Raw genomic sequence first — 13,566 nt, forward strand, 5'->3', positions numbered from 1 at the left:
CAAATACACCCTCTTTCTACAAACTGGATCACCGGACCCAGAAGATTAAGCTCATAAACTTTATCAAACTGCCGAACATGAGCATCCGGGTCCTCCGAAGTACGGCCCCAGAATTTATGATATTTAACATGCAGTTGATGATGCACCATAACCGGAAGTAGCGGTAACTGCGGAATAGCAGGCACCGCAAGACCAGATGGAGAGGCGGAAAACAACTGATAAGTCAGAAGAGTAGCATCAAAATCTGTGATCACCAACTGTCTGCGCCCACGAGCAACCAGAGATGGCGAATAAGAAGAACGCTGAACAAGAGCATATTCATAGGGGGTACTTGTATGTTGCTCATCATCCGAACCAACATCAATAATAGAAGTAGTGCGCACCTCCGTAAACTGACGAACGATCCAGTATGAGGAACCTTCTCCACAAGGAGTTCTTGTGAACGCGTGTGCATTCATTCAAAAATTTTCCACAAAAACATCGTGATCGCCATGTGTATCCACACAAAACACGGCAGATACGGGAATGGATACTGCATAATAGACTACCATCACACACATAAGATGAAAGACCGTCAAACAAAATAACACAGCAACAACATCATCATCATTGTATATATCAGAAGATAGATACAAAGTTCCGCACCACAGTGTGCTTCCACAAGAGTGCAACTGCACAAAATATATCTCCCTCACAAGGGATGCCAACAGACATCGGATACGAACGGGTACACTCCCAAGACAACCACCTGGATCTCCAAGGACACACTGACCGCACCACACATGCGGTCCGCGGTGTTGCGGCAAACGCTGTAACAAACATTCTACATGTACGACATGGTTCTAGTCCTATAGTTTATCGATTAGGTTAGCATAAAATAGCTTTGATATGCTCTCCTCGTTGACTTTCATGCTTGAGAATATGCATGAGTTAGTGCACATGGCATCTATGAGATGTCTAAACTATGTATGATTATGCTTTGGAAACATGCAAGGCATGTCGGGAGCATAATTTCTACAATGCTCTCATGGAAATCAAGCATGCACGGCATATATATAGTTCAAAATATGTATATGTGGATCATGACACATGCAAGACATGACTATATGTGGCACGGCCATATCTGGATGATCTCATAGAGATCTAGAGTGCAATGCATGTTCGACACACATATTTGCACACGACATGCAAGGCATGGTCATTTTTCTTTCTCTTTTACTCTTTATGATCCATTGCTTACACGAAGCTATGGATTAGCATCTTTCTTATGCAGATGGCCATGAGCCATGCATCTTACAATCTCTCTACAAGACAAGTTGCACTCCAATTTTCTTCTCTTTGCACTTCTGGAAGTCAGTCAACCTCATAATGCCATACGATGATATTCATGTTAGTAGATGGTCAAGTGACAAATAGTTATGTGCTATCTGATTGCTAGCACTCTCTCTAAGAGTCTCTTTCACTTAGTGCAATTAGTTTTCACATGGGGTATAGTAAAGTATAGAGGTACTTCCTTACTAGCCATGATGAATAGATGGTACGTGGATTAGTACACCAATGTCTCCGATGAGGTTACAACATGCATATATCCTAGAAGGATGTGCTACAGATGTATTCTAAGAGAATTTCAAGAAAAACAATAGTGAATTCTGTCTCACCAAAGATAAGTGTATCCTAACAGGCTTACATGTCTATGTATCCTAATAGGATTACACATAGGTCTATTCTAAGATAATAGAACACAAGAAGTGTCCTATAAGGATACTTTCTTTTCTCATTTAGCTTACACTCTACTATTGAGATAGTAAGAGGGTGGCATATGATGTCACTCAAACCTCATGCCAATGACATATGATGTCACTAGATCTTGGATTATAGCTTCCCACAAACAGAGTGTTTTCTCACTCTTCAATATTGAAAGCCTACACAGAGGTATCCTACGAGGATATGTTCACTCACTAGAATAGAGAAAGTAAGACGACCCGTCTCATAGAGGACATCTACTGCTAAAATTTAGAAATTTATATTATTAAATATGCTAACTAAATATATTGATCTTAGATCAGGACTTCCACTCTTAGAGGATCTAGATCAATATCAAGGAGTTCTATAGCGCTAGGACCTTTCTTTGATGATGCATGTACACTAGGTGGAATGGGACCCTAGTGTTCAGTAAGGAAGTGTCTAAGGCAGCATGAGAATTCACATGATGTCGACCATTGAGACTATTATTAAGATTTAGTCTCATTGTTTATGTTTGGCTAGCCACTAGAGCATAAGATGCACAGTACATATGATGGTAAATTAGTAAGATAAGCTATGAGCTTATGTGTGTCTTCGACTATTACATTATGTCAATACGTAGATTTCCAGTCCAGAGCTATGAGCTTATTCTAACAAGCTTAAAGTTAAGAGTTAATGCAGAGTGTTTAACTCTTACGTAAGGTCCCATAGTTACGAATTATGAATGTTTTTACTCTCTCTACTATGAAATAAAGCTATGAGCTAGATCAGAGACTGTATTTTTCACTGTGATTAGCACAGTTATATATGTTGTTTAGACAATCACAGCTATGTCTAGGCAATTTTCATGATGGTTTTTGAGGACAAAAACTCTTCTCCAAGGGGGGAGTAATGTCAAGACAATGGTCTTGAGAAGTCAGTCTTAGTCTATGAGACGAGGGCAAGGCAAAGACGGACGGCTATGAACCATGGGACATATGGCTAGGGGGGCAGTGTGGACTAGGAGTCCTATATAAGGGCATGGCAGGGCGGAGCAGGGTGGAGAGTAGTATTGCCCATTACCCTTGTCCTCTCAGATGGCAAGGCTTAAACTCCAAATACTATCTTCAAATAGTTCAGTATTTGACTTCAAATAAGGTCTCATTAATCTTCAAAATCCAATGTCCACCTCAATGCTTGACCCAACTCAAGGCTTAATGAGGAATGCTTGAACTTGATGCATAGCTACTCCATAATAATGCTCTTGTCAAAAATGATACAAATGCAAGATCTTTCTCCTCCTTTAGTCCCTTGAGTTGCTTAATAGGATGAGACTTCAAATCTTCCATTCAATTCTTCTTCCACTACAAGAGAAAGGCCCTATAGACGTGCATTGTACACGCAAAAAAGCGGGCGCATTTATAAGTGTATGTATCAGCGCATCTATTTACGCTAGTATACAGAATGCGTCTATATATCCGCGTTTATAAACACGCCTATAGATGAGAAAATAAACGCACATATTTTTCATTTCTCATAAAGTCCCTAAATATGACCAAACCTCTTAACAGCTAGTATTTGTTTGAATACATTACCAACTTTACTTCTTTCTAAGTATTACAAATATACATCCAATCATTCAAAGCTAATTATATATGTGTGATTTCATGCCCTATATACATCCAATCATGCCCTATACAAATGTGATTGGATAGGTCATGATTGGATGTATATACGACATAATTACACCTGGATCATAAGGACATGATATACATGTATAGGGCATACATGTATAGGACATTATATACATTACCAACTTTACTTCTTTCTGAGTATTACAAATATAAATCCAATCATTCAAAGCTAATTATATATGTGTGATTTCATGTCCTATATACATCCAATCATGCCCTATACAAATGTGATTGGATAGGGCATGATGATTGGATGTATATACGACATAATTATCAGAGAAGTGATTGATACATGCACATGTTGCATCTATTGTGCACTTAACCTAGACATGGCTAAAACTTATAGATCAAAGCTTAATCGGTGATTCAAGGGAGTACCCTCACTTTTTAGGGTAGTCCCTTGATTCTCATTATTCTCGAGGAATATACATCACAATCAATACAATCAAAGAAAAAGCAAGACATGCATGCCAATTCATAGCATGAGTAGATTGATGTAAATTAGTTGGCTTGTGTATGTGCAAGCTATTCCAATCATGTCAAGGTGCACTTATAGCTCACATATAATTTTAGATAAGGTGGACCACATGTAGCCAATGTGCACACGTCCTCTTTTCATCATCTTTAGCCAGTGTGTCCACTTATTGGTGACTAAAATAGATCACTGTAAGGATAGTTTGCAATACCAACAAGACAACTACAAATCTATTATCTATGAAATGTATAAGTAAATTAACTTGGTTAATTTGATGAGGTCAAGTTTTCCTTCCATGGACAGTGTAGTTGGCTATCTACTTCAAGGTTATGGGAACTTGCGGAAGTCAATGGAGCATCCTAAAAATGACGATACTCTAATTACTATATCAAGTCACTTCATGTACATATCTTTGATTGATTGATGGATAATATGCCTTTCTCTATCTCTTTCGTATATACCTTCATTGCATTATCTCTCTCTAGCTAAAAACCATTCGTGCTTTATCCACCTATTGATACTTGCATGCAATTGCAAGTGGGATGGTCTAGTAAGTCACCACATATGTGCCAATTGACTTGCCAATGTGTTATCTCTTATCCTCAAGCTTTGTTATATATGTCACCACATAGGTCAAATGATTTGCTAGTGTACCATCTCTTATCTCAAGATTTTCTATATATTTCACTAGTATTCTCAATCAAAAACATCATATCAAGCATATCTTGCATTAGTCAAGCAGATTGGCCAACCCAACATAAATGAAATTGTATGAATAGAAATGTAGATCAAGATCTTAGCTTAAATCAATGACACCTTTTTGCACAATATAAACAGTTAGAGTTTAACTACAATATATAATGCCTGCAAATAAGAAAGAGACTTGATTTGTTGGACCACTATGCACATACAATCTATATATGTCATATTTCCTAAATGCATGCATTGATACTTAGAACATGGAGGCAAACATTTTGATATTGAAAGACTAGGAAAGTCATGTCATGTTGATCCAAAAACAACCAAAAGGTAGCATCTAATCAGTTTAATTATTACTGCGTGTCTGTCAGCGTGTGTAATAGGTATTATCTGGGCATATACACGCAAAACTACACGCGCTTACAGACACACTATGCAGATATTAAAAAAATTTAAAAAATTTGTGGCTTTCTTTTCAAACCAGTGCTTTCCTACGTTTTTTGCGTGTTTTTTGCAGTTTGAGCTCGACATCACTACTCATGTCTATCTATCACTTCATGAAGACAATGAGGGAAGGAAATCAGAGTAAAAAGAGGACAGGAGGAAAGAAGAGCCAAAGAGTAAAGAACAAGAGCCAAACAACTAGGAAGAGAAGAAGATTCAAGCAACTTACCAAGGGAAGGGAGAAGGAGGACAAGGAGCTTGCAACCTAGCCGCCACACGTCGGAACAAGCAAAGAAGGTGAGTTCTTCTTCTCTCTCTCAATCTTGTTTGCTTTCTCTGTCTGTTTATCTCTCTATCTCTCTCTTTACATGCTATAGACTGTCATCTATGGAAGTTTTTTTGCGTGTTTTTAAACCAAGTTTGAAAAAAATGGTCCGACTGTACGCGTCTGTCAAGCGCGTCCAGATAACAATGTAGACGCACGTATAGACGCGGAAATAGACGCGCTGACAGACACATACAGAGACGCAGATATAGACGCAGCATGTAATATGTTTTATCTGCACATGGTAATATGATTTTTCTTGTGCAGATGTGGAATCCTGGATCTTCCAGCACTGATCCTAAGTTGGAATGCATGAACAACACCTTAGCGGAGTTTTCTAGAGGTGTTAGTAGCTTTTTTGAAGGTTTTCCAAACAAGGAGCAATTCATGGGGGAGATGACCAATTATATTGGTCGCCCTCCCACTGCAGAGGAGGTTTTCAGTGTGATGTCTGGGACACCTATCACATCTTTGCCTAGCACTACCGCACAAACACCAAACCTTGGCACACCTCTACTAACAGGTACTCCACACACTACGCATACACACAGATCAACTGATGCACAAGGATCAGCTGAAGTACATGGATCGGCCGAAGCACATGCATTTGCAGAAGCACGTGTATCGAGTGAGGTAGAGGATAGTGCCCGTCGAGAGAGGAGGGAGAGTCATGCGGGAGGACGAGGAGGTTGAGGGCTTTGTGGGGGTTGCCTAAGAGGTGGCTCTCGATCACCCTCACCGGGAAATGAGAGAGGTGAGCCTCCACAAATGTACTACTCTGTACTGATGTTGGTGGTATCTTGCATGACTCTAAGGGGAGGGAAGTGATAGCCTACTTGAGGAGTGTCGTGCATGCCACATACAAAGATTGCATGATTCTCTTCAAGCACCAAAAAAATGGTTTGTGGCAAGAGGTGCTACGGGCAGTACATAGAAGGTACCTTAATCCCGAGAATTCATGATTCTCAGATGATTGGGTACGGTCAAAGGTCAGAGACGCGCTTCATAACAAGAGATCTCACCTTATGATGCGCGCCAAGGAGTCACTGCAGAGACAAGAGCAGGGGCGCCCTGGATATGGCCAACCACCCAATTGCCACCACAGGGAGTGGAAAGAGGCCAAGAAGAGAGAGCAGCAGAGAAAATGACAAGTTGCTAGCATGCAGAGGCGCGACATATCCAGATGGCAACCATGGGATCGTTGCATTATGGATCAGGTGGCAGGGAGTCATGGGAGGCTAAGTTTGTAAGTATTATTTGATTTCTTTTTTTAAATTAAATTTTGTAATTTATTTCACTTCATTATGTAGTGTGTTCTAATATGTTGTATGTTCAAATTGTTTTGTAGTATCATATCGTTGGTAGGATGTCTACTCCTAGAGAGGTAGGCTACCATCGAGGTCATAACCGGGCGTCCACTTGGCAGCATTTCTACGAGGAGGGACTCATCACAAAGGAACAATATAATCATGCCATGAGGATTCCACAACCAGAAGAGGTATGTTTTATTTTTTACATGAAAAGTATAGGTAACTCTAATTTATTGTTTGTAATGGTATTTATATACCTTAATCCTTTGTGTAGGCGAACCCTGATGCAGTTGAGGATAGCAAAGGGGGGACTAGCAGTAACGGTGGCGGCAACGGCACAGGTAGCGGTGGTGGTAGCGATGATGATGCCTCTTTTGAGGAGATGTAGAGGAGCCCCATGCATGCATGCCTCCCCTTGGCTTGTAGTTTTCATTTTTTATATGTATTACTTTCAGCTAATGCTTGCGACCATGACCATGCTTGAGGTCACAAGCATTAGAACTCATCATGTAAAAATGTTTCATCTATATATATGAAATTTCGTGTTCTACATACATTGTTTTGTTTTCAATACAAAAATCTTCGAAATAATCTTTCTCTATTTTTCCTAAGCATACAATTTGATGTTGATGGGGGGAAAAAAACCAGAGAGCATGTGGCTTGCAAAGCCACATGCTCACTGGTTTTTTTTTCATACCTCTGTTTTGTGCGTCTATCAACGCGTCTAAATTGCAGGATAAATGCATGTCTATTCTCGTCAAAAACTTGCAGAGTAAACGCTTTTTTAGACGCGTAGATACACGCATGTATAGACGCACAATATGAATATATCCACTTTTTTATAAATATGATTATATATTTACGTAGCGCATCTATATGCACATCTATATGGGCGTGTAACTCTGACTATAAGCGCACTTTTAGACACGAAATTGTAGACGCAGCAGTAGACGTGGTAATAAACGCGCCTGACATTTTTTATCATAGTTCAAATATTGTGTCTACAAGCGCGTCTATGGAGCCTTTTTGTTGTAGTGTTCTCTCCTATGCCTTCACCACCTTCTTAATTTCACCATTTTTTTCTTCACTCATCCACCTTTAGCAATGCTATGTGCTAATCTCCAGCACTAGCCTCATTTTGCTCTCATTTGAGTTGGTGTAGCAGCACCTTTCCTTTAGTCCATTCTCTTCACAATCCCCTTGCAGTTTCAGGTCTCTACCTTCTCCTCTCACTACCTTCTGTTTCCTGCAACACTAGTCTTGTGGTGGAATCACATGCACTTGGTGGATAGCTTTGCATGAATTAACCAATCACTTCCTTGAGGGCTTGATAGAACACAAGCTGGCTATCCAAAACACAGCCCTAAAAATAGTACGATGTAGCTCTATTTGAGGAAAATCCAAACGCTAGTAATCATTTGATGGTGGCAAGGCTAGGCTTATTTTCGTCATGTGCTTCAATTGGTCTTCATTCATCTACTCTTTCTTTCCTTTGTCATATCTCATCCTTGCACCCCCTAGCAGTCCATAAGAAGAGAGATGGTGACTGGTCGATATTCTCCTTAGCCCTACACAACCCAATTTTGCAAAAAGAATTCATTAAAAAAACCTCATTTTCACAAGATATTGGCCAATTTTGGCATATGTCAAGTGCGCATATGTCCAATGCATGAGAAAGGGTTGCAATTGGATGAGAGAGGCACGTACTTGATGAGAAAAAGTTTATTCATGCCAAAATTCATGCTAGAGTTGCCAAGGTTGATGTTAAATAATGGAATAGTTAGAAAATAGACCTAGTCTCTAGTAGATGAAGAAAGTTCAGAATATTTCAAGTGGAATAGGATGGGATATGTTGAGAAGTAAGAGGGAATAAGGATGATAATGATTTTGACTAATAATGTGAGTGATAATAATGAAGTTAAAGATTATTCTAAAATATGATAATTAGGATAATTGAATAGGATAATAGTGATGGATGATAATGAAAATTAGTAGGAAGGTTTGAGATAGTGAAATAAACCATTTGATAATAATTTGGAATAATAATAATAATAATAATAATAATAATAATAATGTTGATAATGATAATAATAGTAATTATGGATGTTTAATGAGCAGTAGTAAAATAATAATAAATGGATAAGCCCATATGGACATAAAATAATTAATGTTTAATTCATATAGTGGTGGCTATCTCTTAATAGTAATAATAATAATGATGATGTGCTTGAGTGATGGTTCCATCAATAGCCGTGCCACCACTCGTCGACAGCGGCCATGCAAGTAGACCATGGCAACCTAGGATATCATCCTCATGTTTGAGAAGGGATATAAAGAAATTCTATTTATCTACATGGCTTTGAATGTGGAGCTTATGAGTGACTGGAACATCTTGACTTTTAAAGGCTCCATTTGCTTTGATAACTTCCCCCATCTCATAGGCGAGTACTCCTAGCTTGGTGGCCAACTCATTAGACTTGAAGTTATGTGTGGAGCCCAGATCAAAGATTATGAGTGCATTATGCTTCCGCACCTTGTGCCAATCATAGAAAAGAGATGACCCTTGGTAATGACCATCCTCTTTTGGAGTTTCAACCATTGAAGCACTAGGTGGTGCACTACGTACATTCTTTTGGGGACAAGTTCTATGCACATGTCCTTGCTCCCCACATTTGAAGCATTTGTTATTTTTTCAATAACACTCAAGCTACTCAAGTGTTAGTTTTTTATTACCTTTATATACTCCTCCTTTTTATTGTTGTTTTTGGAATTGTTTTTGGAAGGGTTTTTCATAGCATTACCCTTCCACTTGTGTTCATCCCTAGAATCCATGGACCTTGTATTCATAGCATTACCCTTCCACTTGTGTTCATCCCTAGAATCCATGGACCTTGTATTCATAGCATTACCCTTCCACTTGTGTTCATCCCTAGAATCCATGGACCTTGTATTCTTTTTAGTTCCTTGTTGGAAGTAAATCTTGGAAGCAACTATGGAATGATGGATGACTACAAAGATGGATTTAAGCCTTTGTGAGGTGACATATTTATATCCTAAGGTAGCTTGACACAAAAATTTTGCTTTTGTTTTGTAAAGCCTATCCTTCTTTAAACAATGGCATTGATATGGAAGTCCTAAAACTTGCCTATATACTAGTTGATAGACTCATAGGGAATCATTTACAGGCTTCTCCATCCAATGAGTACTTTATCTTCAGCATCACTTGAAAAGAATTGCTTCATGATAGCAATTTTTAGCATCTTCTAAGTTTTTGGAGTCATTCTATTAGCCTAAAAGCTAGCCCACCATTGTCTAGTAGACTTTTGGAGGTACATAGCAATATTGGGTTTCTTTGAGGACTCCATAAAGCTTTCATCTCCACAAGTAGCATCAAATTGTTGTATGAAGGCTGATACCTTGCCCTTGCTCCAAAGGCTCTATCATAAGTGAGGAAAATGGTATCCTTTCCTCTTTCCTTAAACATTTTGAGCTTACAAGACCTCTTCCAAGGAGTGTAAGACCTTTGGTGCCCTCTCCTTTTGGGTTTTTCAGAAGAGTAACTACTACTTTCATTGAAAGAGGGTGAGGATGCACATGGAGAAGAGGGTGACCTCTTTCTCTCCTTTCTTCTAGTTGAACTTCTTCCCTCTCTCTGAGCATCATAATAAGGAGAAATTTGTTGTGATCTTTTCTTCCTTGGGAGGAGTTGGAGGCTATCAAGACAAGGGTCCTATGGGCACTCAATGTTCAGGCATACGACTAGGGCCCCCTAGTGTGGATAGAGAGGACTCTATATGAGGGCATAGCAAGGTGGAGACTAGTATGCCCATTCCCCCCTCTCTTACACTAGTATCAAAGCCTAGGGGCATCCATATTTCTCTCTCTAGGTGAAGAGGGAAAGGTCATGCACTTTTTGGGCTATTATTGGCATGGGAATGGGCTCTAGTTCTAGATTTTGGCACCTTTCTCCCTCCCTTTCTAGGTGTGATTTTTGGGCATGAACTACATAGGGAACTATGAAGAGCTGAACTCGGGCCATGCCTAGTATGAATAAAAGTGCTCTAGCAAGCTCTCTACTTTTTTCTTTTGTGCCTCAAGCTAGTTTTTTCTCAATGAATGTTTTTTTTCTTTGCACAACTACTGCTTATGAGTCACCATAGTTGTGTCGTAGACATTTCTTACCACAAGGCATTTGGCCTCTAAGGCCTAAAGGCCTTTGGGCCTTAGGCTTGGTAGGGGTACATATCCACAAACGATACAAGCCAGACAACCCCTTGGTGGTGTGCCCCATAGGCTATGACCTTGGATGTGTGCATGGGCATTAAGGGCTGGCAAATCTTGCACTTCAGAAGGCATGCCCCTTGGTATCATGTGTGTGGATTATGGCAAGAGCTGATTGTGGCCAGTGTGAATTGCCGGACAAGATGGCCATGGTGGTGCTTCATGTCTTGATTGTCCCATGGCCTTTGAACATGCCTGTGTTTGGAGCTTAACATACGATGCCTCCATGAAGCAATATGGCACTGGTCATGCATGTCCTTTGACCAATGGCTTCCATGGTGGAATTATGCTTATGATAGAGAATCACAACCATGTAAGAGGTGTTCAATGCACAACTATGTGTGCAACTTCATGTGTGTTCCTTAAGGCCAAGAAGGGTAATTGTAATGCTCACGGCATGCTAAGACGGGTGCTATCATCAAGATACCCACAAGATAATCATGTAAATGGCATCTAGGAGATGTCAAGGGTGCAATGATTTTCATGTTGATAAGATGATCTCATGGCAATATATATGTACACAATCTACAAACCATGCATGTAATTCATGCATGCAAGGTATGGTACTTATGGCTTGAAAGTATGAAAGCATGCAGGCATGCATTCAAGTGACAATTATGGCCCCTTTCCAAGGATGCAAAGAGGATACAAATAACATGCACGGCATGTGTAGCAACCACAGGTTGCAAAGACTATCTCTCATGTTTTGCTAGATCTCTCTATTGGCTTATCATCATCCAATTTTTGCCACCGGTTTCTCAGATATATTACTTTATGCTTCTTGTTTAAAGGTCTATGTGGTTCTTGGTTTTTGCAAATCTCCACGAAAGTTTTATGACTCAATTTATGATGGCATATATTATCTTATGATGGCATATTCATTGTACGATGTCTATATGGAGTATTTATGGTTTTGTCATGCATGCGTATGACCCATCCAAGCTATGATCGATGGCTTATATATTGAGATTCAAGTTTTTATTGGAATTCTTATTCTGTTATGGTTATCAATCAGATCTTATGGTTTATGATGACTATGAGTCATAGGTTATGAACATTACCTATGGTCAACCTCTTATATGTAGCTATGATATGAGCTGATAATAGTGATTATGGTCATGGCTAACAAGCCATATATTATTGCTGGGGTCTCTATGGGTTTTGGTCCATCTCTTTTGTGCACTTATGGATTAGGGAATATTTTGATGATTGGCTATGAGCCCACATACCTTCTTATCCTATTTTGATGACTGTACATCATCAACTCTACTTCTTGTTATGGCTATGAGCTAGGAGCAATGCAATATTTTACTAGGACTCTTTACATTCAAACTTGTTTATCTTTATGGTTTTGAGCTGACCAATTTCAATTTTTCTTATATTAATGAGATTGGCCACGCTTGTAGCTTCTAGTACGCTTGATATTCTATTATTTTTAATGCCATATGATGGTATATAGATCAATTTTATGAAGTCAAGATGGTCATGATATCGAGACACATGGTGTGTTCTATATGGCTACACATATGCTTTCAATAGTTCAGAGCTTCATATTCACTTAGGGAAAATGCAATGTACAGTACGTAGTATGTTGCTAGCCATAGTGAATTCTTTTTTCTATCTACATGTATGTTGCTATTTGAGACAATTCTCACCTGACACCAATACAAGTTTGCTTCTTATCTAGCTTGCACTATGCTAATGAGATTACTAAGGGTGACATATGATGTCGCTATGCCTTAAGATTACTTGTTGCTTTCCAAAAATGGATTACTTTTCTCACTTTTTGATATTTGGAAGCCTAGATAGATGTATCCTATGAGGATAAGTCCTTTCAATAAACAAGAGGAACAAAATGGCAATCTCATGTAGGACATCTACTGAAGGACATCATCTATTTCATATTTTCATATATGATAGCTACATATATTGATCCTAGATTAGGGTCCACTTTTAGAGGATTTGGATTAATATTAGGAATTCTACAAGGCTAGGATGTCTTCTTACTAGTAAGGCATGCACACTAGGTGGAATGGGACCCGAGTGTTCAATAAAGATGTGTCGTAGGTAGCATGAGAATTCAAGTGATATCAACCACTTGAACATTTATCTTTAGGAATTTTTTCTCACAAGTATATGATTTGGCTAGCTAGAATATGATGTTATGTATGTATAATGGTTTAGTATGATAAGGTACAAGCTATTATGTATCACTAACTATCAGATTATTTTAGGACAAGGTTCTAGGACTACAAGTTATGAACTATGTGCTTTCTCTATGACCTAAGGTGTCATAAAAATTAATACTTGACAATTAAAAATGATATTTTTCATTTTAAGCTGGCCACTTAAAATGTGGAAGATAACAAAGGAACAAGGGTCAAACTATTCTTATGAGCTTTGGGATTATTTCCACCAATGAATCCATGGGAAATAATCCATCAAGAGCAAAGTCTATGAGACTTAAAAAGATTATAAAGAAAGTCTCATTAGCTTCCAAAAGATGTTGCAAATGATTCCCACAAGAAGCTTGGTTAATGACAAGCTAGAAGGTTACAACTAGGAACCTGATTGTTTAGGTTTCCAAGTAGATTAAGCTAGAATCATGCTCATCTA

The sequence above is a fragment of the Lygodium microphyllum genome, chromosome 21, assembly GCF_053477565.2.
Source record: "Lygodium microphyllum isolate KBCC chromosome 21, Lygodium_microphyllum_v1.1.10, whole genome shotgun sequence".
In the NCBI taxonomy this organism is placed as follows: domain Eukaryota; kingdom Viridiplantae; phylum Streptophyta; class Polypodiopsida; order Schizaeales; family Lygodiaceae; genus Lygodium; species Lygodium microphyllum.